Here is a 26,958-nt window from a genome sequence, read left to right on the forward strand (position 1 = left end):
CTACTTTCTTGGGGGTTTTTGGTTTGTTTGTTTTTTATTTTGTTTTGCCTTGTTTTCTTGTTGTTTTTTCAACATAGTAACATTGGGTAGATCAGCCATACTCCAGGGCATGTCTCTTGCTCAAGTATAGGTCAACAACAGAAAACAGATGCCATGGCTTAGTTTGTTTGCGTGTGTGTGCTCTTTGTTATGGTTTGGTGCTTTTTGTGCTTTTTGTTAGTTTTGCTTTGCTTTTTTGGAGGGTGGATGCATACAGTTCTTTTGAGAGAGAGAAAATGAACATGAAGTTGCATGTGTACAGAGGTAAGGAAAATCTGTGAGAGCTTCGGGAGTAGAAGCATAAAAATACACCATATGAAAAATAATATTAAAGTATTATAAATGTAATGATTTAAAAAGGCAGGGTCCTACAGATATGTTTCATTGGTAAAGCTTTGCCTTAGCAAATCCAAGAGCCTGCACTTGTTCCCCTACACCCCTCACACACAAATGTAAAGTTATAGATTAAAAACTGCACTTACAAAATAAAATATTCCACAAATCAGCTAACCTCATCTTCATGTCATGTACCTAACAGAAAAAAAAAAGAGTGAAAGTAGATTGCAACAAGTACTGCCAGAGATTTGCCTCATGTTATACAAGAATTACTGTAGTTAATTCTATAAGGATACTCAAACACACACACAGACATACACACACAACATATATACTATTTTGACATATGTGAATTACCTGACTTTATTTAACTATTGATTTATCTTAATAATCGTTCTATAAAAGCATTTACAAGAAAGTTATCTGTGTGTTTAGTTAGAACTAAAAAGTCATGTAGTAATATAGTTAGATTTTGACTAAGGGTATTTTTATGGTAGATTTTGGCTAACTTAAACTTAAGAGGTATAGTTGTCAATGGCATTGGTGAAACTGCTAAATGAAAATTTTCATATTATGGTAACCATTCTCAAATTTTATACATATTGCTGACTTACTTTTCTTTTAGCCAATTTTATATTGAAGGTTTTGGGATAAATACTATGGGGAATAACCAGCTGAACACAGGTATCTAACTAATCTCCACATACCAACAGTGTTTTTATTCAGTCTGGTGACAAATACATGCTCATTCTCAACATATTTATGTGTGTGCTTTAATTAACAAGGCTTTATGTCTCAACACTGTCTATGTGACTGTAAGTGCCTATCCTAATTACCAAAAGGTAACATGTTTTTCACTTAAATTTATTTTTTTCCTTTCCAGTGATAACTGGTCTTTTAGGATGACATTTGATAATCCCATGGACCTTTGGTTTCTTCATCTGAAAAAATAGAGAATGGAAACTATAAATAATTTCAGGTCTATTTTCAACTATAAACATCTTATTTTTGCTCTCTGTGTCTGTGTAGTTCTAAGTACATTTATAAGCTCTAAGAGTAGCACTTTATCTTCACTCCTTGTTGACTTAATATCACTTGCTCAACTGTTTTCATCATTGACTCCAATCCATGGCTTCTGTGGTGGTATAATTGTAGAGTCAGATATTAAGGAATCTTGCTTGTCAGGATACTCTATTATTTGACAATTGTTACCAGCAGTCCCACACATTTGTAAAGGCAATGAATAGGTTTCTGCACTTCTGAAGACATTAGGACCTAGCCTCAAGAGAGAATATATTACAATAGTGATTAAACTGCCTTTCTTGCCACTATCCTATGGCATAATCTGAATACATTATAAAGTTGATTACTTATTTTCTAGTTCACTTGCTACTGTTTTGAAAAGTAAGTCAAAATCCTTTCATTTACAACAAAATATCTTTTCACAGCATGCTAACATATCTAAAAATATAATAATTGCAAATCATAGTATTGCATCCACTTTACATTAGTAAAGCCAAGTCTAATAAGTATTTGTCAAAATAAGAGATTTTCAGTGTTTTTAGAAGAAAGAAGACCAATAGGTCAATGGCAGGTACAGGAATTACAATTAGTGAAGCCTTTTATGATTTAAATAAAGAGCATTCCATCCCTCTCACTCTGGGTTGTTCAAGAAGCACAATTCCTATCTAACAGTTGTGTTGCAGTTGGCTGGGGAATTCCCTTGAAATTCTGGGCTGAAAGCCAAGCCATTAGAAGGACTTTGATTTTTGAAGTTTAATCAGGCCTTCCTTCACTTCCAAAACATTCAAATAACAGAGTGACAATCTCCTGAATGGTAAGAATCATTCTAAGCACTAGACTTCAAAAAGCATGATTTTTCTGAATACACTGAAATTATTATTTTTATTTAAAAGAAGATGTTTGCAACATTTTAAGTCTCTTTGTAATTAAATTGAAAAAGAACAATTTCCAATCACAACAAAAGGAAATCCCTAAACACAAATGTATACATCTGGAAAAGCACAGAAAATGTAAATAAGTTGGAATATTGAAATTTTCCTGTTGTTGATTATTAATATTTAATATTTACTTATCTTTTAGTTAAACAGTGGTTATTCCTAAACCAGCTGTGCATCCAAATCAACACACAGAGACTAGAATTTACTTAATTTACAGAGAGCACAATGCTGGGCAATAGATACTCCATCCTAAACCTCCAAGCCCGCATAGTTTCCTCCCATTCAGACTTCCCACATTATACTTGCTTTTTGTCATGTCTAACATCCCCTTGGTTCATCTCTCAAGCTGTTTCCAGGTCTCTCACTTAGATCACTTCCCACTCACATCTCTATCCTCTCCTCCAGAACAGGATTGCTCAGCAGTGGCTGGTTGTTTTATTGACAATACAGAGTGCAAATGATGGCATGTTTACACAAACATGAGACAGGTGATGCTTAGAATAAATATCACAATAAAATGCCCAAATTGAAACCAGATAGCGGGGTAGAGGAATGAGTATTTGAATGAACAAGGGTAAACTGTATACATTCCATAAGAATATTATGCCAACATTTTCTTTCACTAAAGAAATACTCTGAAGATCAAAATCCTATATATATATATATATCAAACTGATAAATGAAAGTAAAAGGTTGTTTTATTTTATAGATGTGCAAAAGGGAGTATCAAGGCATACAAAGAAAAGAGAAAAATAACTTATGTTAGTGAAACCAAATTGAAAAAGCAGTGTTGGAAAAACATGTTACAAACTATTTAAATTTAATTTTGATAACAAGATAGCCATTAAAACAATAATAAAAGTCACAAATGTGAAACAAGACTTTGTGGGTGGGATAAAAGATGTGGGATGGAGATTAGAGGGCATTCCACAAATCAGAATACACATTGTATATATATGAACTTATAAATAAACAAACAATAAAAATATTTTTAATTAATTATTTACAATCTATTCCCTTTCTATCCAGGCTGTAGCCCCTCCGCTACTCCTCCCAGTCCCACCCACCTTTCCTCTTCTCCCCTCATGTTCCTCCCCTGGTCCACCTACAGGAGAGGACCTCCTCCCATTCTATCTGACTCTACCCCATCAGGTCTCATCAAGGCTAGCTACATCATCTTCCTTTGTAGTCTGGGAAGGCTGCATCCCCAAAAAAGACTATCTGAGATGGATAAAAGACCATGCATGGAGAAAACCAAAAACCTCTGCACAGATATAGTCCATGGCAGCTTATTCTCCCAGTAAAGAGGACAGGGACTGTCTCTGACATCAACTCAGTGGCCTGCTCTTTGATCTATTCCCCTGACTGGGGAGCAGCCTTACCAGGCCAAAAAAGACAATGCAGCCAGTCCTGATGAGACCTAAGAGGCTAGGGTCAGATAGAAGAAGAGAAGGACCTCCCCTATCAGTGGACTTGTGAAGGTGTATGGGAGGAGATAAGGTAGAAAGAGTGCATTTGGGGGGGTGAGGGAGGGGGCTACAGCTGGTATACAAAGTGAATAAACTGTAATTTATAAATAAAAAATAAATAAATAAATAAAAATCTTAAAGCAAAATACCTTTACAGCTGTTTATTTATATTTTACTTTTTTACAATCTCTGAGCTTATTGCAAAACATTAGATCTGAGACATGAGTCATTATGCACAACCAATGATGCTCACCCAAAAGAATATTGGGAGAAAAACAGAACAAACCTAAAATGTTCTCAGTTTCCTAAATTTAATTAGTTAATACCTGTCTACATTGTATCTATATGATGTGTAGTTATCAGATAAGGGCACCAAGCACAACTAAGATGATCCTGATAAAAAGCCTAGTAGTGAGAGCTTATAATCTTAGTGCTTGAAAAAGTGAGCCAGAGGGATCACAGATTTGAGACTAGCATGGACTATGTGGTATGGTGATAATGTAAATCTATTTGTGAAATTTATTATTATGCAAAGGGTTTTATCTCATGATGCCGCCCTTTCAAAATTCAATATATTCTTATGAATAGGGACATATATTACTTACATAGCCACTTAAATGTAAAAACCTACCCAACATTAATTAAGAGAAGAGTTTAAATTTAATTATCACTGACCAGTTCTTCAATATGTATTATAGTCCAGAAACTAAAATTTTGTTGAGTTTAACAAAGTTACGAAATCTCACCAAAATTCATTTAGTCAATTAGTTTTGTGAGATTCCAATTTTTAATAAATATTTAAAAACATAGTATGATAATACATGTGGGCATAAATTGATTCAAACAAAAGCATAGCCTAATCATGTTTTAGCAATTAAGGAGAATAAAATGATCAGTACAAAATAGTAAAAGAAAAAAAAACATATCTGCTAATATACAACAAATCAAACCATTTGCTACTCAGTACATATCAACAAACATGAACAATTAATTAATGATATTAATATGTTCTTTTTTAATTTTTAATGTTATTTTTATTAATTACAGTTTATTCACTTTGTAACCCAGCTGTAGCTCCTCATCCAATGCTTACCAAGTCAACCTTCACTCATCTCCTATGCCCCTCCCGAGTCCAATGATAGGGGAGGTCCTCCTCCCCTTCCATCTGACCCTAAGTCTATCAGGTCTCATCAGGACTGGCTTCCTTGTTTTCCTCTGTGGACTGTTAAGGCTGTTCCCCTCTCAGGTAGAGGTGATCAAAGAGCCAGCCCATGAGTTCATGTCAGAGATGGTCCCTGTTCTTGTTATTGGGGAACCCTCTAGGACACGGAGCTGCCAGGGACTACTTCTGTGCAGGGATTCTAAGTTATCTCCATGCATGGTCCTTGTTTGTAGTATCAGTCTCAGAAAAGAGTACTGAGCCCAGATTTTTGGTTCTGTTGCTCTCCTTGTGGAACTCCTGTCCTCTCAAGGTCTTTTTATCTCCCTTCTTTCACAAGATTCCCTGCACTCTGCAAAAGTTTGGCTATGAATCTCAGCATATGTTCTGATACCCTGCTGGGTAGAGTCTTTCAAAGGCCCTCTGTGATAGGATCCTGTCCTGTTCCTGTTTTCTCCATCTTCCTATGACCATCTCCTTTGCCTTTCTAAATGAAGACTGAGCATTTTAACAGGGTCCTCCTTCTTTATTACCTTCCTTAAGTGTAAAGATTTAAGTATGATTATCCTATATTATATGTCTAATGTCAACCTATAAGTGAGTATATGCCATGTGTGTCTTTCTGCTTCTAGAATACCTCACTCAGGATGAGCATTTCTAGAGCCCACCATTTGCCTCCTCCCCTTCCATCTGACCCTAGTCTAGTCTCTTCAGGCCTGGCTGCAATGTCTTCTGTGGCCTAGCAAGGCTGCTCCTCCCTTGGGGGGTGGGGGTCGCAGAGCTAGAGCTCACCTTTGAGTTCATGTCGGGAATAGTCCATGTTCTGCTTATTAGAGAACACATTTGGACACTGAGCTACCCTGGGCTATATCTCAGCAGTGGTTCTAGGTTAAATCCATACATGGTCCTTGGTTGGAGAAACAGTCTCATGAAAGACCCCTGTGCCCTGATATATTTGGTTCTTGTGGCGCTCCTGTACTCTCCAGGTCTTACTAACTCCCCCTTCTTTCATATGATTCTCTGTTCTCTGTCAAAGGTTTATTTATGAGTCTTAATATCTGCTTTGATACACTGCTCGTTAGTTTTAATATCTGCTTTAATACACTGCTAGGTGGAGTCTTTCAGAGGCCCTGTGCTCTAGGCTCCTGTCCTGACCACACATGGTATATACTCACTTATATAGACCTATAAGATAGGATAAATATACTGAAATCTATACACCTAAGGAAGATAAACAAGAAAGAGGACTTGGGGTAAGATGACCAATCCTCACTTAGAAAGACAAATGAGATGGACACTGGACGTAGGAAAATTTTCTTAATCAATTCCACTTGCCAAAGCTAAATCAAGAACAGGTAAACCAATTAAATAGTCTTGTATCCCTTAAGGAAATAGAAGCTATCATCAAAAGTCTCCCATCCAAAAAAATGCTCAGGGTCAGATGGTTTCAGCACAGAATTCTACCACACTTTCAAAGAAGAGCTAACACCAATTCTCTTCAAACTATTCCACAAAACAGAAACAGAAGGAACATTACCAAACTCATTCTATGAAGCCACACTCGCCTTGATACCTAAAACACACAAAGACTCAACAAAGAAAGAGAATTTCAAGCCAATGTCTCTTTTGAACAGTGGTGCAAAAATAATAAAATACTCCCAAATTGAATCCAAGAACACAAGAAAAATTTCATCCATTATGACCAACTAGGCTTCATCCCAGGTGGTTCAATATATGGAATATATGGAAATCCATCAATATAATCCACCACATAAAAAAATGAAAAAAAAGACCACATACAGAAAAATCCAACATTCATTTATGTTTATAGTTCTGGAGAGAGCAGAACTAAACATAGTAAAGGCAATATACAGCAAGCCTATAGCCAACATCAAACTCAATGGAGAGAAACCTAAATCAATCCCACTGAAATCAGGGGAAAAGCAAAGCTGTCCACTTTCTCCATACCTCTTAAACATAGTACTTGAAGTCTTTGCTAAAGCAAAAGACAATTAAAGAAGATCAAGAGGATACAAATCAGAAAGGAAGAAGTCAAAGTATCATCATTTGCAGATGATATGATAGTATACATGAGTGACCTCCAAAATTCTATGAGGGAACTTCTACAGCTGATAAACACCTTCAGCAAAGTGGCTGGATACAAAATTAACTCAAAAAAAAAATCAGTAGCCCTCCTGTATACAAAAGAAAAAAAGGCTGAGAAAGAAATTAGGGAAACAACACCCTTCACAATAGCCACAAAGGACATAAAGTACCTTCGTGTGACTCTAACCAAGCAAGTTAATATGTTCTTACACAATATAAAAGAATTTGAGGATCACTGTTAGTGCTTCTTTTTTCACAACCATAACCTACTTTTTGAGCATTTTAAATTTAAAAACAGTCACATCACTTTACCATCATTCCTTTCTTCCTCACAGGCCTTGCCAGGTTTCTTCCTGCTGTCATTCTTTAATATTAAGAGTGGACAAGGCAGGACAGCTCACACTTACTGCTGTCACAATTGCCTGAAGTGTCACTGCTGCTCTTGTTGTATTCAGAAAACTGGGTTAGGAATTCTGGGTTGTATGGTTACATACAAGTGAGTAACAATGTGATGATAATAATACCACCCATTAATTCCCGGGATATTCAAAGGAATAATGACTCATTAAAGTCAAGCAGAATTTAGCTTTAATATCAGTCCTCTACTTAATTTGATCAGATCACATTGTTCAGTTGTTGCTTGTCTGAAAGGAAAATAACTCAGTCAAATCAGCAGGTTTAACAAAGGGAAGTACATTAAAGACAAAACAAACATATCAAATTTATAATATATAACAGAAATTGTATTTCCCAGCATCTAACCCCTCATCTATCACTTTTTCCTTCTCTATCACTTTAAGGAGATTTATTAAAAGATTAACAGAGAGACTGGTTTTCTTTGTACATTATTCTCTCTCATTTTTTCCTCCATCTCTTTCCCTTTCACTTGCCTCTCTCTCTTCTTGCAATATAATCTCTCTCCTCCACTCATCCTTACTGGGTTACAAAACTCAGTAGAATATCACTCTCTTGCAAGGTTTTCAACCCACTATATCATGTTTTTTTTCCATATTTTCTTATTATGTTATTAATTCCAATTTATTTACTTTGTATCCCTGCTGTAGCCCCCTCTGTCATCTCCCAGTACCACCCACTCTCCTTCTTCTTCCCCTATGCACCTTCCCTAGTCCACTGATTGGGAGGTCCACCTCCCCTACTATCTGACCCTAGCCTATCAGGTCTCATCAGGACTATCTGGCTTCCTCTGTGGCCTGGCAAGGCTGCAAACCCCTCCCCAACCCCCAGGATAAGCTGACCAAAGAGCCAGCCACTGAGTCCGTGTCAGAGACAGTTCCTCTTACTAGGAACTGGAGTTCTTCTTACTCAGCCACATGGAGGCTGAGATTCCTGTGGTCTATATCTGAGTAGGGGTCGAGGTGATCTTCATGCATGGTCCTTAGGTGGAACATTAGTCTCTGCAGGAACATCCCCCCCAACAACAACAAAAATTTGGGCCCAGATTTTTTGGCCCTGGTGGTCTCCTGAGGGAGCTTCTGCCCCCTCCAGGTCTTTATATCTCCCCCTTCCTCCATAAGCTACCCTGCACTCTGCCCAAAGTTTGACTGTGAGTCTCAGAATCTGCTTTGGTATCCTGCAGGGTAGAATCTTTCAGAGGGCCCTCTGTGGTAGGCTCCTGCCCTGTTCCCTGCCTTTTTCAGCTTCTGATATCTATGCTGTTTGCCCTTCTGAATGGTGACTAAGTATCTTCCCTGGGGTTTTCATTCTTGATTAGCTTCTTTAGGAGTGTATATTTTAGTGTATTTATCCTATATTATATGGCTAATCTGATAAACATATTATGATGCTTTATCCACATATATATTCAGACTTTTTTCTGACAGTGTGTAAGGCAACTTGGGTTTGTTTCTTTTCCATGTTCACTCATGAGGAAGATGTGATAGCCTGTACACTAGATAGTCACTTGTAGCAACATGGGCAGTGGTCTGTATCACACAAAAATGACAGGATATGCATGAAGGATTCACTTCCAAAGATATATAAATCTATATAACAAGTACCTCAGAATGCTCGATGCACAGCATAATTAACTTATGCCATTTTCTAAGAGGTATCATACATATTTTATAACAAAATATCATCAGGGTTGTCTTCATAAAGTTATGACCCATCCTATTAAATGGGACTGTACACAAAGAAAAGTGACATGCATGGCTGAATAAATTGTTACTCCAAGTTTTAATTCTTGACAACATTTGAACAAGTAATCTTTACATCTCTTTTCACTCAGATGCAAACAAATTTGACAGTAGGATCTCAGTATAGTTATTGCTCCTAACCTGTTCCCATCACTGTGTTGGTGAAGGCAGCCCTGTTCATCTGACAGAGCATTCAGGAAGTTAGTTCATATGTTACTATTATTTTCTATGCATGATGTGTCATACTACTTGATAAGGCTTTGCAAAGAACGGCTCTTTGTTATTTTTAAAAGAAAACTTTTTTGATATTTTTTTTATCATTAGAAAGAAGGGGGAGTTAGTATGATCTGTAGAGGACAGGAGCTCCACAAGGACCAAATATATCTGGGCACAGGGGTCATTTCTGAGACTATTTCTCCAGCCAAGGGCCATGCATGGATTTAACATAGAGCCCCTGCTTGGATGTAGCCAATGGCACCTCAGTGTCCAAGTGGGTTCCCTCGTTGGGGGAAAGGGACTGTCTCTGACATGAACTCAACAATGGCTCTTTGACACCCCCCTCCCAGCTCGAGAGAGGAGCAGCCTTGCTATGCCACAGAGGAGGACACTGCAGCCAGTCCTGTTGAAACTTGATAAGCTGGGGTCAGCTAGAAGGGGAGGAGGACCTCCCCTATCAGTGGACTTAAAGAGGGACAGGGAGGAGATGAGGGAGGGAGGGTGGGAGTGGGTGGGGAATGAGTGAGTGTGCTACAGCTGGGATACAAGTAAATAAACTGTAACTAATATAAAAATAAAAATTTAATTAAAAAAAGAAAATATAAAACAGGATGACTGGAAATGCTCCTCCTGGAAGAAAGCATCTCTCCTATCTTCTCTGAATCCCATGAGAATCTTGTTTAACAAAAAAAAAAATAATAAAATAAAAAAAAAACAACTAACATTGAAATTGCATATTTTGCCAAATATATATATATACATATTTCATTAGCCTCTGAATTTATCAATGAATCTCTAATATTTCCCTGCAACTACTATTATCTATAATCCAAGTCAACAACCTAATATGGTTCAGTAATCTAAATTTAAATATACCATAAAATATGAATACCATAAAATATAAATATACCACAAAACATCATGATATTCTTATTCTATAAAAATCCATTAACTACAACTGATATAGGCCACAGGATATAGATATAGATTATATAGCAGGATAGGGATGTGTGTGTGTGTGTGTGTGTGTGTGTGTGTGTGTGTGTGTAGACAGGGAGATATATAAAGAAGATTATATATATATATATAAAGAAAATTATATATATATGTAGAGATAGAAAGATAAAGAAGATCGGTAGATTATAGATACATAGATGGATGGTAGATATACTTAGATACATAAATAAACATAGATATATCATTCTAGAAGAAGGCATGAATGTGGTAAATAATTGTTGGACTTGGTAAGATGGTCTAATTGGTGAAAATATAACTGTGTACCTAATGATCATAATGTTTAGTTGCTGTTGGTTATAATTTTTTCATGTTCTCTAATTACTAATCTGTGTATGGTCATTTTGCCTCCAAAATTAAAATGATAACCAGTAACATCTGGTTATTTTGAATGATGTCAATATTTTAGATTTAAATAGATTCCTTACTGAAATTAATATTTTATGTTTTGACATAGGTTGCATTCTTTCAGAAGTTTGATGTGTTTATGTGTTAAAAGGAAACTCATAGTAATTTTGTCTATCAGGATTGTCTTATAAATTAGAAACAAAACATGTAAAGCACACATCTAATAAGTATGTTTAAGGCACTGAACAGAGTTAATAACATTTGCTTGAAGACAATTGAGATTTCCTCAGCTATATGTGATTAATTTTAATTCCAAGCACTGTGGAGGTTTTGTTCTTGTTATTTCTCCACTGTGTTTCTGTGCATCAAATTTTTCTGTGATCCTGAGCCTTGAAATATTACACAGCGCACAGCAGTCACTTAATAATTATTTGTTGAATGATTGAATGCTCAAAGCTATAGCTTTGTTTAAAAACAAACCAAGATAGTAATAATATACTTGTTGGATCTCTGTGATGATTTAGGGAACACAGTTATTGACAATAGGATGAGAAAATAAAGCATTGTTTCACTTTCTGCTCTATGCCCATAAGCAATCTTCAGATCTTCTTGTAACGTTTTCTTTTCTCTGTAATACAGAAGTGAGATGTGAAGCTCCATAAACACTTCAGTTGATTCTCTGATGCTCAACTTTCACAATGTCCTCTTCAGTAGCAATCTTCAAAGGACGTGCATCAATAAAACTCTCAGACTTACATATATATATATATATATATATATATATATATATATATATATATAAAGAAATCAATTCAAAGCAGGCAATACCACAATTTTATTACTTAGTTTGTTTTGGGGACATTCTATTTTTTTGTTGTTTGCCTTTGAAGAGGAAATAAGGTGAAGATATTGTTCAGTGGGTAAAGGCACTTGCTGTGCATGCCTAGCTACCTGAGTTCAGTTTCCAGAATACATTTAAATGTGGAATGGTAAAACTAACTTCAAAAAGTTGTCTTCAGGTAAAACATGATACATGTGGCGTGGGTATCCACATCCTGCCACATACATACTAATAAAACTAAAATTATTATAAAGGGATAAAGTGTTATTTGTGTTTATAAGCATATAGGAAGAACAAATAATTCTTTTAAAGTATAGACTCAGCATTGCTTAGAAAAAGCAGTATCTCGCTCATCATTTCTACATTCAACACCTTATCTCATGACAGATCTTTTCTTGCTTTATGTGATGTGGAGAGACTTGAAGAGGTTGGCTGTCTTGAAAAATAAGCATTCTGCCAAGTGTTCTTCCCTCCTCTGCATATAACTGCTTCTGGGAACTCAAATGGAAATATCTAGTAAGTGTCCTGGACTTCTCGAAAGTAATCTTAAACCACTTTTCATGTATTGCCATCATGCTCAAAACCTCAAAGAAAACAGCCAGCATAGAAACCTATGAGGAATAAAGGCACATACAGACAAAAAATAATCTCACAGACTTGTTCATCATTATCCAGTTTATCTGATTTATTTCTTTCATACAATGTCTGTAATTATATACTTCAATTAAAAGCAGCAAAAGCTCTTAGAAGTAAATGTTTTATGTTTGTTTATACTAAGAACAGCAATGCCATGCTAATAAAGCTCATAGAAAGTATAAGAATATGGGATTATGAATGTTGTTAGCTGTATTCTTTCATACATATAGGAAAGATTTAATTTTCATTGTAATATGCCAGTCAAAAATGTTTCATGGACTCCAATTTTCTACAAAAATTGAACTCTACAAGGGGTATTAGAGAATGGGTCAGAAAACCTGCAGTTTGTTTCGAATTTGGAGCAACTTTTCAGCCATGGGACCTGAAGCATGACAATACACTAATTGTAACACTTTAATTAGAGATTTGATTTCTGTAAATTAGCTTTACCCCTGTTACAAACACTTAAAAGAAAAAAATTAGAAAGAATTATTTGAGACCATATTCTCCGGGGTCTGTACTTGGGTATTGTGACTCTGTGGTACATGGGATGCAGAATGCCAGGGTAACAGAAGCAAGGTGGAACATACCATCCACTTGAATTTCTAGATGCAGCTATGAGCAGGATGTACAGTGAGTTGGAACCACTTCATGGCATATGGAAGTCAACATGGGGGGAAGACTTAGAAGGAGGCATGTGGAGGGAAGTTCTTTTTAGCTCCTACTGAATAATTTTCTCCAACTAGGCCCCATGTCCTAAGGTTTAACCACCTTTTAGTAGCACGTGGTGTTATGAATCTATCTGAGGAAAAAGTTTAATCCCCTGATGAAGCCAGAGCTCTCACAAGCCAATCACCTCTTTATTACTCAATCTTCCAGAAGGATCTAAACTTTCAACAAACATCATATCCAAATCATGAAATGGCTCAACTTATTTTGAAAATTACTGGGGAGAATAGTAATTAATAAAACCTTTCTGTGGTTGTTAAATACATATAAAATACGAGGCTGGTGTCAGACCTAAATTTTACAGTAAATGAGTAGTTTAGCATTCCCACAATCATGCTAGCATTTGTTGCTGGTTGTTTTGCTGATTTTAGCAAAATGATAAAATGATACCTCAAATTTGTTTTGATTTGGGTTTTCCTAATGCTAAGGATGATACAATTTTTTGAGATACTGCTTACTCATTTTTATTTCTTCTCCTAATGACCCTCTCATAGGACTCATTGTTCATTTTTGGATTGTTTTGGCTTTTCATTTTGTTGTTGTTCTTTTGCATACTTGCCTTTGTCTTGTTCTGTGTTATCTATATATTCTGAACATTAATGCTCTGTCAGATACATAACTGGCAATGACTTTCTCACTCTGTGGATATCTTGTTCTCTTGGTTGATTGATGCCTTATGTTTACAGAACTTTTTTAAATTTTATGAAGTCCCACTTGTCAATTGTTAACCTTAATCTTTGAGCAAATTGACTGTTTATAAAGTCCTTTCCTAAACCTTATCTTGCTAGGTGTTAAATATCACAGGCAAACACTCTGAGAAATTAATCATGACAACACTTTCCTATACAATAGACTCATAGAAAATAAAATATCTAATAATTAACATGCATGGTGGTAAAAGAATAATGCAATGAAAACTTTATATCTGCGAAGAAAGACATTTGGAAAGATATTAGGAAACAGAAAGATATTCTATGCTCATCATTTGTTAAAACTAGTTAATATTGTAAAAATAACCATTCTACCATAAGATATTTGTAGATTCCGTGAAACTTCTTTAGAAATCATATCTCACTCTCAACAAATATCAGAAGATTATCTAAAAGTTTATATTAATTGGATGACAATGTTCCTCAAAGTAACCATAAAATGACTAACAAACTCCCTAATGTCAGGCATGAGAAACCTCCTTTCAAGGTGTTAATGAGGGGAGTCAGGGAGAATTCCCAAACAATACAGCTTATTGTTGTTGCCTTAGGTTACCTACCCAAGTGTAACTACTATGAGCCACAATGATAAGCATCATGGTTAAGACATCCTAAAGGTGCAATAATTGCATATCTTAGTGGTAACTAACATCTGTCTAAATAGACTTAAAGCTTGCTCAAGAGGAGGGAAATCATATCAGTTACTAGAAACTCAGACAACTTCAGACTACAGAAGTCGTGCATCTTACTACAATTTCCATTTTAGTAGACAACCATATCCTAACTACATTCTAAATACTTAGAATTACAATCACTCTTCAGACCATATATTGGCAACAGATTGAGTCCCTTACAGGAAACCACAATTTGTCAAAGTGCAAAGAACACTTGATCTTGAAGTGCTTGTCACCAGTGAATACATCTGCAACATAACACCTATCCATCTTAAAATTCAGGTAAAAGTTTGATTTTGAAATTTTGGCTGTGTCTATGGTCAGAATCAAAACATGATAAGAGCAGGGAAAAAAGGTCCCAAAACTTGAGAGAAGGAAATTGAGCCATATACATAAAATATGCATAAGTATGGATGTGAAACCCATTGTTCTTAGACTACAAAGTCTTTATAATTTTTCACACTAAATTTGTAATTTTATATATTTTATTATTTAATAATTTTTATTAACTAAAATTTATTCACTTTGTATCACAGCTGCAGCCCCCTCCCTCGTCCCATCCCAATCCCAACCTCCGACCCCCTTCTCCTCCCATGCCCTTTCCCCAGTCTACTGATGAGGGCAGTCTTCCTCTCCTTCCATCTGACCCTAGCCTATCAGGTCACATCACGACTGCCTATACTGTCTTCTTCTGTGGCCTGGTGAGGCTGTTCCCCACCTCAGGGGGAATGGTCAAAGAGTCAGCCAATGAGTTCATGTCAGAGACAGTCCCTGTTCATCATTCTAGGGAACCCACTTGGATACTGAGCTTCCATGGCTTACATCTCTGCAGGGTTCTAGGTAAACTCCAAGCATGATCCTTGGTTGGAGTATCACTCTCAGAAATGACACCTGGGTCCAGATTTTTGGTTTTTTTGCTCTTCTTGTGGAGTTCCTGTACCATCTAGGTTTTTCATCTCTCCTTTCTTTCATAAGATTTCATGAGCTCTGTCCAAAGTTTGGCTATGAGTGTCAGCATCTGTTTGGATACACTACTGGGTATAGTTTTTCAGCGGCAATTGTGGTAGGCTTCTGTCCTGTTCTCTGTTTTCTCACTTTCCAGTGTCCATCCCAGTTGCCTTTCTGCATGAAGACTGATCATCTTACCCAGAGTCCTCCTTCTTCCTTAGCTTCTTTAGGTGTACAGATTTTAGTATGTTTATCCTATATTATATGTCTAATATCCTCTTATAAGTGAGTATATACCATGTGTATTTTTTTCTGTTTCTGGAATACCTCACCTAGGATAATCTTTTCTTGCTCCCACCATTTCCTTGCAAATTTCATGAATGCCTTTGTTTTTAATTGTTGCATAGTATTCCATTGTGTAAATATATCACAAACTCTCTATCAATTCTTCAGTTGAGGGACATTTGGGTTGTTTCTAGACTCTGGCTATTACAAATAAAGTTGCTAAGAACATGGTTGAGGAAATGCCCTTGTTTTATACTTTAGCATATTTTGGATATATACCTAGGAGTGGTGTAGCTGGATCTTGAGGTAGCACTATTCCTAAATTTCTAAGAAGGCGCTGGATTCATTTCTAAAGTGGTTGTCCAAGTTTACATTCCCACCAGCAATGAAGGAGGGTTCCCCTTTCTCAAGGTCATTTCCAGCATGTGTTGTCACTTGAGTTTTTTATCTTAGCCATTCTGATGGGTGTAAGATGAAATCTCAGGGTCATTTTGATTTGTATCTCCCTGATGGCTAAGGACATTGAGCATTTCTTTAAGTGTTTCTCTGCCATTCAATATTCCTCTATTGAGAATTCTCTGTTTAGCTCTGTGTCCCATTTTTTAATTGGATAGCTTGATTTGTTGCTTTTTAACTTCTTCAGTTCTTTATATATTCTGGATATTAGCCATCTGTCAGATGTAGGGTTGGTGAGAATCCTTTTCCATTCTATAGGCTGTCATTTTGTTCTGAGGACAGTGTCTTTTGTTTTAAAAAAACTTTTTAATTTCATGAAGTCCCATTTATTGATTGTTGATCTTAGAGCCTGTGCTGTTTGCATTCTACTTAGGATATTGTCTCCTGTGCCAATGAGTTCAAGGCTCTTTCCCTCTTTGTCTTCTACCATATTTAGTGTGTCTGGTTTCATGTTGATATCTTTGATCTACTTGGACTTTAGTTGTGTCCAGCTGGATAAATATGGATCTATTTGCCTTTTTCTACATGTAGACGATCACCATTTAGATGGTCATTTAGATGATCACCAATGGTTGTAGATGCAATCTTTTTTTCCTGTACGGTTTTGGCTTCTTTGTCAAAAATCAAGTATCCCTGGGTGTGTGGGATCATTTCTGGGTCTTCTATTTTATTCCATTGATCCACCATTCTCTTTCAATGCCAATACAATGCAGTTTTTGTTACTATTGCTCTTGAGATCAGGGATGAAGATACCTCCAGATTTTTTGTTGTTGTAGGGAATTGTTTTAGCAATTCTGTTTGTTTTTATTATTATTATTTTTCCATATGAAGATGAGAATTGTTCTTTGAAATTCAGTAAAGAATTGTATTGAAATTGCATTGAATCTGTAGATTGCTTTTGGCAGGATTGACATTTTTACTATGTTAATCCTACAGATCCGTGAGTCTGTAATATCTTTCCATCTTCAGATATCTTCTTCAATTTCTTTCTTCAGAGACTTGAAATTTTATTTTTTCTTCAAATAGGTGTTTCACTTGCTTGGTTAGTCACACCAATGTACTTTATGTCCTTTGTGGCTATTGTGAAGGGTGTTGTTTCCCTAATTTCTTTCTCAGCCTTTTTGTCTTTCAAAACAGGAGGGCTACTGATTTTTTTTTTTTTTTGAGTTAATTTTGTATCCAGCCACTGTACTGAAGGTGTTTATCAGTTGTAGGAGTTCCCTGGTAAAATTTTTGGGGTCACTCATACATACTATCATAACATCTGCAAATAGTGATACTTTGACTTCTTCCTTTCTGATTTGTATCCCCTCGATCTCCTTTAAATGTCTTATTGCTCTAGCTGGGACTTCAAGTACTATGTTGAAGAGATTGAAAAGAGTGAGCATCTCTGCCTTGTCCGTCATTTCAGTGGGATTGATTTAAGTTTCTCTTTGTTTAGTTTGATGTTGTCTATAGGCTTGCTTGCTGTACATTGTCTTTACTATGTTTAGGCGTGTGCCTTATATCCCTAATCTCTCCAGAAATTTAAACATGAATGGGTGTTGGATTTTTTCAAATGCTTTTTTGGCATCGAAGGAGATGAACATGTGTTTTTTGTCCTTCAGTTTGTTTATATGTTAGATTATATTGATGGATTTCCATGTATTGAACCACTCCTGCATGCCGCAAATGGTCACAGTGGATGATATGTGGTCCTCAATTCAGTTTTAGGATCTTTTAAGTATTTGTGCATCAATGTTCATAAGAAAGATAAGTCTGAGGTACTCTTTTTTGGTTGGGAGTTTGTGTGGTATAGTTATCAACGTGACTGTGGCCTTATAGACTAAGTTTGGTAATGTTCTTTCTGTTTCTTTTTTGTGGAAAAATTTGAAGAAAATTGGAGTTAGTTCTTCTTTGAAAGTCTGGTAGAATTCTGCACTGAAACTATCTGGGCCTAGGCTTTTTTTGGAAGGGAAATTTTGGCTCTCGAATTAATTTTGGTAAGTGGAATCTATCAAGAAAATTATCCCTTTTTTTTTTAGATTTTCAAATTTTGTGAAATATAGACAATATAGACTTTTGTAAGTAAGACCTAATGATTATTTGGATTTTCTCAATATCTGTCATTATGTCCCCCTTTTCGTTTCTGATTTTGCTGATTTGGAGAGTTTCTCTCTGCCTTTAGTTAGTTTGGCTTAGGGTTTGTCTATCTTGTTGATTTTCTCAAAGAACCAGCTTTGGTCTCATTGATTCTTTCAATTGTTTTCTTTGTTTCCTATTCAATGATTTCAGCTCTGAGTTTGATTGTTTCCAACAGACACTCCTCTTGGATGTGTCTGTTTGTTTGTTCTGTTTTTTCCCCTAGGGGTTTTAGGTGTGCCTGTAAATTGCTTGTATGAGAGGTCTCCAACTTCTTTCTGGGCACTTAGGGCTATGAACTTTCCTCTTAGCACTGTTTTCACTGTGTCCCATAAGTTTGGTTAAATTGTGACTCCATTTTCATTTGATTTTCGGAAGTCTCTAATTTAATTTTTTATTTCTTCCCTGACCAAGCTGCAATCAGTGGAGAGTTGTTTAATGGCCATGTGTATGTAGGCTTTTTGTTATTTCTGTTGTTGTTGAGGTCTAGTTTTAGACCATAGTTGTCTGATTGGATACAAGGGTTTATTTCATTCTTCTTGTATCTGTTGAGGCTTGCTTTGTGCCTGACTATGTGGTCAATTTTTGAGAAGGTTCCATGAGGTGCTAAGTTTCGGTGAAAAGTTCTGTAGACATCTAATAGGTCCATTTGATTTAGTACCTCTGTAAGTTCCATAATTTCTCTATTTAGCTTCTGTCTAAATGATCTGTCTCTTGGTGACAGTGGAGTGTTGAAGTCTCCCACTATTAAGGTGTGGGGATTGATGTGTAATTTAAGCTTTAATAATGTTTCATTTACAAATACAAATGTATTTAGGGCAAAGATGTTCATGATTGTGTTGTCCTCCAGGTTGATTTTTTTTTTTAATGAGAATGAACTGTCCCTCATCATCTTTGTTGTTTAATTTTGGTTAAAAGCCTATTTTATTAGATATTAGGATAGCTACTCTTGCTTGTTTTCTGAGTCCATTTGCTTGCAAAACCTTTTTCTAGTTATTTGGCAATTTTATCTTAATAATTAATTATATTTGAATTTCTACTGGAATGTTAAAATTCCTTATGAAATGAGTCACATTTAACTTTACATACATTTATTTTACTGTGGAAATTAAACCTTGAGCATGTTGCTTTAACATTTTAGCTGTCACTGAAAAGTTTTTTATGCTCTCTGAACTCTACCAGAGTGACACTAATCATGAATCTAGCAATAAAGGATAACAACCCTGAACTGGCCATCCTCTATCCTCTAAAACAAGACAGGACTTCCAGCAGTAGAACTAGTGCACCAACCCAGCAACAAAACCTTTGACCTACAATCTGTTATGCCTGCGAGATTTGCTGGGGTAATGGTGCTGCAGAACTTAGAGTGGCCATTCAATGACTGGTGAAACTTGAGAACAAGCCCGCTAGTGACATGTTTTGGATGGCCAGGAAACAGAGGCTGAACAGCCAAGAAATATGGAATAGAACAAAACACAATGGAAAACAAATTTAATGGAATGATTACTAATAATATTCTGCTATACTCATTGATTTGGGCATAGACAAATGTCATCAGTAAGGAGTCTTCCCTCAACTAATGTAAGCAGATGCAAAGACCCACAGTTAAACTCTAGGTGGAGCCATGGGAACCAAGTAAAAGAAGAGGAGGTCAAATTTTAGGATGTAGAGAGGTTAAGGATACCATGGGAATATGGGCTACAGGGTTACCTTAGCAGGGATTATAGTAGCTAACAGAGACTGAAGTGACAATTACAAACTATGTGGGTTTGACTTAAGCCCTACGCATGTATGTTGTAGTTGATTAGCTTGATGCTCTTGTGAGATTCCTAACAATGGGAGTGGAGTGTATTTCTGATACATTTGCCTGTTTGTGGGACCCTTTATTTCTACTGGGTTTCTTGTGCAGCTTTGATATGATGGTAGCTACTCTCATTGCAACTTCTGCCATGTTTGTCTGATATCCCATATCAGGGAAACCTGATCTTTTTTTGAAAGGTATGGCAGGAGGAGTAGATTTGGGTAAAAAGGAAGGAGGAGAGGGGAGGGTTGGAGGAGTAGTAATAAGGGAAACTTTCAGTCGGGATGCGTGCATGAGAGAAGAATTTCTTTTAAAAGATTTTTACGGGTGTTGTTCTTAACTTATTACTTTTTAATATGAAATTGTATGTAAGGACTTTAGCTTGAAACTTGAAAAAAGTGTAAAAGCATAATGTTGTGCTTTGCAAGAGATTGACAATCTAAAGTAATATCACCATTGTTTTACTAGAAAGTAATATTGGTATCTTGTGTGTGTGTGTGTGTGTGTGTGTGTGTGTGTGTGTGTGATGTGTTTAATGTTCTTTGTAAGAGTATAACGGGCCACGTTTGACAGACTGACAGCAGTGTACACCCCAAAGTGCACCTGTCTTGAGACATCATCTATGTTAGTTCTTTCCTGGGTATATGACCTCTCCTATCTAACTAACAGAGTTTTATTTGAGTAAACTTTTGTTTTCTAGGCTTCCTGAATAGCTAATGTCCTTTAAATTTGGGCAAAGGAGACAAACCAAAAACAACAAAACTAAACAAAAGAGGGAGAAAAAGATTTTTAAAAGTTCACTTTTTTCCTGATTCTCTCTGTCCTTTTTTTTTTTTTTAAGGCTGGCATGGTTTATTCAAACTCAGGTGGCCAGAGGAAACCCGGAATGTTTCACATCCATGCTGGCTTTAGTCTCATGATGTTTCCTTGAACTTAAGTGGGAATGAATCAGACTCTCTGACAGCACAGTAGCAGGTGCAGGACTGGGCTTCTGATATTGCTTTTGCTATTCTAGGTTTTCACATCTTTCCTCTGTCTCATGATGAAGTCATTGTGCTAGACAACACTTTTTTTCCTGTTTGAAACATCTAGAGTTTTCTCAAAGATAAGAAACTAGGAAAGGCACAAATTTGTCTTGAAGAATGTTTTTTAGATGGACACAAAATTAAGCGGATATTGAAAAGCACGGTTTTGTTGAAAGTTGGGAGAAGGGGTGAATATGATCAATACACTTTATTTTAAGCTCTCAATGAACAAACTAAAATAAACTATATTACTGCAATTATATTATAATTATATTTGTATAATTATAATTATATAAATTATATTACTCATTTCACTTACTCTGACTTTCATCTTCTAAAACAGTGTGCACTAGATAGAAATCCCCCTGTTGGTTCACCATTTTCTACAGAGTTTCCTTATTTAATTATGCAATCATTTGTGCTAACAATTATTCATCAAGCTAATGAATTACATTTGTAGGATCAGATGTACTTGGCTTAAAGGAGATTTGTTCTGAGAATGAAAAAGACTTTAGAAAACCTTTATAATTTTTTGGCACAGTTGATCTCCTTCTGGAGATCCTGACCCCTCCAGGTCTTTTTTTCTCCCCCTTCTTACATAAGATTCACTGCACTCTGTGCAAAGTGCAAAGTTTGGCTATGAGTTTCAGCATTTGCTTCCATACCCTTCTGGGTATAGTCTTTCAGAGGCCCTCTGTTGTAGGCTCCTATCTTCTCTCACTTTCCATATCTATACTCTTTGTCTTTCTGAATGATGATTAAACATTTTCCCTAGGGTCCTACTTGTTGCTACCTTCTTTAGGGCTATAGATTTTTGTAGGTTTATCCCATATTATATGGCTAATACCCACTTGTAAATGAATATATACCATGTATGTCTTTCTGCTTCTGGGTTACCTCAATCAGGATGATCTTTTCATATTCCATTCATTTGGATGCAAATTTCATAATTTCCTTCTTTTCATGAACACAGTTGAGCAAATGTCCTTGTTGTAGGGTTGAGAATCTTCCAAATATATGCCCAGGAGTGGAATGGATGGATATTGAGATAGCACTATTCCTAATTTTCTGAAATAGCACCAGATTGATTTTCAAAGTGATTGTATAGAATCAAACCAGACTTCTCAACAAAGAATATGATAGCCAGAAGGGCACTGAGCATTTATTTAAGTGTTTATCGGCTATTTGCTATTCCTCTATTGAGAATTCTCTGTTTAGTTCTGTGCCCTATTTTCAATTCAATTATTTTGTTTGTTGGTATTCAATTTCTTGAGTTCTTTATATATTTTGGATATTAGCCTTTTGTCAGATGTAGTGTTGGTGAGGATCTTTTCCCAACCTGTAGGCTGCTATTTTGTTCTGTAGACAGTGTTCTTTGCCTTACAGAAGCTTTTCAGTTTCATGAGGTCTCATTTATTTATTGTTGATCTTAGAGCCTATGCCATTTTCATAGCAGCTTTATTATAATAGCCAGGATCTGGAAACAACCTAGAAGTCCCTCAACTGAACAATGAACAAAGAAATTGTGGCACATTTACACAACTGAATGCAAATAAAAACAAGAAAATGCAAATAAAAACAAGAAAATCATGAATTTTACAGGCAAATGGATAAAACTGAAAAGGAACATCTTGAGTGAGGAAACCAAGAAAGACAAGAATGGCATACACTCACTTATAAGTGGATATTAGCTACATATACAAAATGACTACACTAAAATCCACAGACCTAAAGAAGCTAAATAACAAAAAGAACCCTAGAGGAGGCTTAAATCTCATTCAGAAAGGCAAATAGAATACACACTGGAAGCGGCTGAAAATGGGGAAAAAGATGGGAGCCTACCCTAGATATCTTCTGAAAAACTCCACCCAGCAGAGGATGGAGGCAGCTGCAGAGACTCACAGCCAAACTTTGGGCAGAGCACAGGGAGTCTTATGGAAGAATGGCCGAATAAAGGACCCAAAGCAGACAGGAGCCCGACAAGGAGACCAACAAAGCCAAAAAATCTGGGCCTAGGGTCCTCTGAACATACTGATGCACCAACCTAGAACCTTGCATGAGCCAACTTAGAACCCCTGCTGAGATGTAGCAGCTCAGTCTCCATGTGGGTTCCCTAGAAAAAGGGAACAGGTGTTGTCTCTGACATGGCATTTGTTGCCAACGATTTGATAACTTTCTTCTGGAGGAGCAGCCTTGCCAGGTACAGAGAAAGAGGATACAGGCAGTCCTGATGAGACTTGATAGGCTAGGATGGTAGGGAAGAAGGGCTCCCTATTTCTGAGCACTGCAAGTGGGAGTTAGGGGATAAGAGGGAGGAAGGGACTTGGATGAGGTTAGGGAGGGGGCTATAATAGGGATGTAAATTGACTGGATTATAAAAATAAATTTTAATAATGATAATAAATCAAAGCCTACAACCTTCTCTTTCAGTAACGTGAAAGTGCCTTTAAAAAAAAGGATATATATATATATATAATCCTGAAGTATTAATATATATATTAAATCCTAATACACACACACACATATGTCCTCAGTCCCTTATCTCCTCCCATGCCCCTCCCCAAGTCCAAGGAAGGGAAGGTCCTCCCCTTCCTTCTGACCCTAGCCTATCTGGTCTCATCAGGACTGTCTTCATTGTGTTCCTCTGTGGTAAGGCTGCTCTACCCTCAGGGGGAGGTGACCAAAGAGCCAGCCACTGAGTTCATGTCAGAGACAGTCCCTATTCCACTTAAAGTTATCTTAACATTTCAAATTCCTCTACTAATTTTACAAGAAATCCTGTGACAACCGTGACTTCTCTATGTCATAAATTCCTTGTTAACAGTCAAAATGCCTTTTAATTTTTCCAAACTTATTCACAATTTGACAACTTTTACTTTTGGGTAGTATTCAAGCAAACAGCATATTTTCTTCTGAGTTCGTCATAATATCACACTTCAATTTTATAAAATATTGAGGTGTGTAACATGATTTTATGCATGCATATCTCATGCAATGAACAAAACAGAAATAAAGATTTTGAAATAATTCTCTGTCATAGATGTTTTCCAAGCTTTTAATTTAGTGTTCTTTATACTAGTCACTACATTTATAGATATACTGTGTGCATATCTATACATGACACATACTTTCTTTCTAAAGAGACAGCAGCCCAAAACTACTTCTTCCTATAACCCTCAATCCTATGTTTCTGTAAATCAACTTCCAAACATGTGTAATTTAAACAAAGAAACAAAGTATTTCATGTATTTTGGGGAGGGGGGATGAAATTTGTTCTTACAAATACTCAAAGGACATTTTCAAATGGCACATAAATCAATATATGTACAAAATACAGTTTAATAATCCTTCACTTAATTTATAAAAGAGTTCTTGAGTCCATGGTAAATAAGTTAAGTGAGAATGTTTTAGGGGAAAATAATCAAAGCAACCAGGTATCTAGTCTTAGTGAATTTATAGCCAATACAGGAGAAGAAAAGCCACGTAAAAGGGTAAACAAAAGACAAGGATAAAAATCATTAGGTTTGAACCAGAGAATATGATGAGGCTTTACTATGGAACTTAAGCTAGTTGTGTCTTAAACAGAATATAAAAAAATGTCTAAAGGCATCTGCATTGATAGTCTGCAGGGCAGGGCCTTTCAGAGGTCCTCTGTGTCAGGCTCCTGACCTGTTCCCTCTTTTCTCCTTCTTCTGATGTCCATCCTCTTTGCCTTTCTGGATAGGAATTGAGCATTTTAGCAAGAGACCTCCCTCTTGATTAGTTTCTTTAGGTGTACAGATTTCAGTAGGTTTATCCTATATTATATGTCTACACGAGTGAGTATATACCCTGTGTGTCTTTTTGCTTCTGGGATAGCTCACTCAGGATGATCTTTTCCAGATCCCAGCATTTACCTGCAAATTTCATCATTTCCTTGTTTTTTACTGCTGAGTAATTTTCCATTGTGTAGATGTATCAAATTTCTGTATCCATTCCTCAACTGAGGAGCATCTGGGCTGTTTCCAGCTTCTGGCTATTAAAATAAGGCTGCTCCAACATGGTTGAGCAAATGCAGATGTTGAGACTTATGGGCAACCTTTTGGCACAGTGCACGGAATCTTAGGAAAGAAGTGGGAAACAGTTAAGATCTGGAGAGGACAGGAACTCCACAAAGAGAACAACAGAACCAAAAAATATGAGCACAGGGGTCTTTCCTGAGACTGATTCTCCAACCAAGGACTATGCATGGAGATAACCTAAGACCCTTGCACAGATGTAGCCCATGGCAGTTCAGTATCCAAGTGGGTTCCATTGTAATAGGAACAGCGACTGTCTCTGACATGAACTGATTGGCCTGCTCTTTGATTACCTCCCCCTGAGGGGGAAGCAGCATTACCAGGCCACAGAATAAGACAATGCAGCCACTCCTGATGAGACTTAATTGACTAGGATCTGAAGGAAGGAAAAGAAGACTCCCCCTATTAGTGGACTTGGGGAGGGGCATGCATGCAGAGGATGGAGGAAGGGAGGGGTTGGTACAGGATGAGGTAGGGAACCACATCGGGGAAACAAAGTGAATAAAGTGTAATTAATAAAGAATTTTTAAAAAATGAATTTAAATGCAAGTCTTCACACCATGGAACTTTGAAAATAATACTCAGGAAGCTAATCTTCTGTAGAGCAGAGGAAGACAACAAAATAAAATTAAATTAATAAAAAGAAAACCAAACTAAATATCTCTGAATTGTTAGGGAAACAGTACAACAATACAACACAAATTTGGGAGTATTTTCAAACAATGTGTGGACTAAGAATTTTAATGTAATATATATATATAATGATCACAAAAAACTCAATATGAAACAATTTAACCCTGTTTACTATGAGCACATTCTAAAGTTATCTGAAAGAAAACAAGGATGAGAAAAGTGTACATTAAAATGTAGCCAGAAAAATGTTACGCTCAGGATGCGAGGCTAAGCACTGCACTCAGGGTCAGCCGCTTTGGACCCAGAGAAGAGCATGTCTGATTGCATGCGGGTTGATGCCCCAGGTCCCGCCTCTGAGAAAAAGGTATCTGTCGGGTCTGATGCTCTTTGGGTGGATGACACCTAAATGAACATCGGTACAAAGTCCCAATTTATTTCTAATATCAGAGATCAGACCTCTACTCTTGCCTGATGCCTCTAAAACAAAAAGGGGGAACTGTAGAGAGCTGCGGAATGCTATTCCTTAAAGATGGAGCTGGTTTCTGCCTTCCACCTTCCCAATGGTGAGTGCTCTCTGTCACGAACAATTCCACATTTGGCTAAGGCTGAGGATCTGGCTTGCTTCTGAGTATGTGGACCTATCTGCATTGCCCACGAGGCACGCTGGGGTTGGCTACCCAGAGGCTATTTAAGCTGTGGGCTGGCTTTCCCCAGGGTACGAGGATTGTTCAAGGTTCCTGAATAAACTGCATTGAAAAAAAAAAAAAAAAAGGTAGCCAGAACCATTAATTACTAGGAACTCCACAAATCCCCAACTATATATCACCTCTCACCTGCTAGTATGGCTGCTTTCAAAAGGACAATTGTTCAAACACTGGGTAGCATGTGGACAAAGGGATGCCCTAACTACTCTAGCCAGGTGTAAATAAGCACAACCAGCATGGAAGATACAGATACTCCTTAAAAGCTAATTTTTAACTAATGTATAAACTAGGAAACACACTTCTGAGTACAATGTAATTTCAAAGGAAATAGTATTACTATGCCTGGGAGATACCTTAACTACTGTTCTCACTGCTCCATGCATCACAATAGGAAGACCTGGAAATAACATAAATGTCAAAGATGGGTGAAGGCAAAAGTATAATTTTTCTTGTAGGAAATCCTTTAATTATTTTGTTTTGCAAAAACAAAAAATATGTTAATTTTAAAATATATATCACATGGGTTTGGGGATATT

The 26,958-nt window shown here is 36.6% G+C and overlaps 1 protein-coding gene across 34 annotated transcripts in view; it reads right to left on the reverse strand.

The window, feature by feature from the left end:
- Positions 1-26,958, reverse strand: part of Ptprd (protein tyrosine phosphatase receptor type D) — a 2,581,289-nt gene that overhangs the window by 2,500,539 nt on the left and 53,792 nt on the right. The gene's annotated exons all lie outside the window — the stretch shown is intronic.

This window comes from Meriones unguiculatus, chromosome 12 (genome assembly GCF_030254825.1).
Source record: "Meriones unguiculatus strain TT.TT164.6M chromosome 12, Bangor_MerUng_6.1, whole genome shotgun sequence".
NCBI lineage: Eukaryota > Metazoa > Chordata > Mammalia > Rodentia > Muridae > Meriones > Meriones unguiculatus.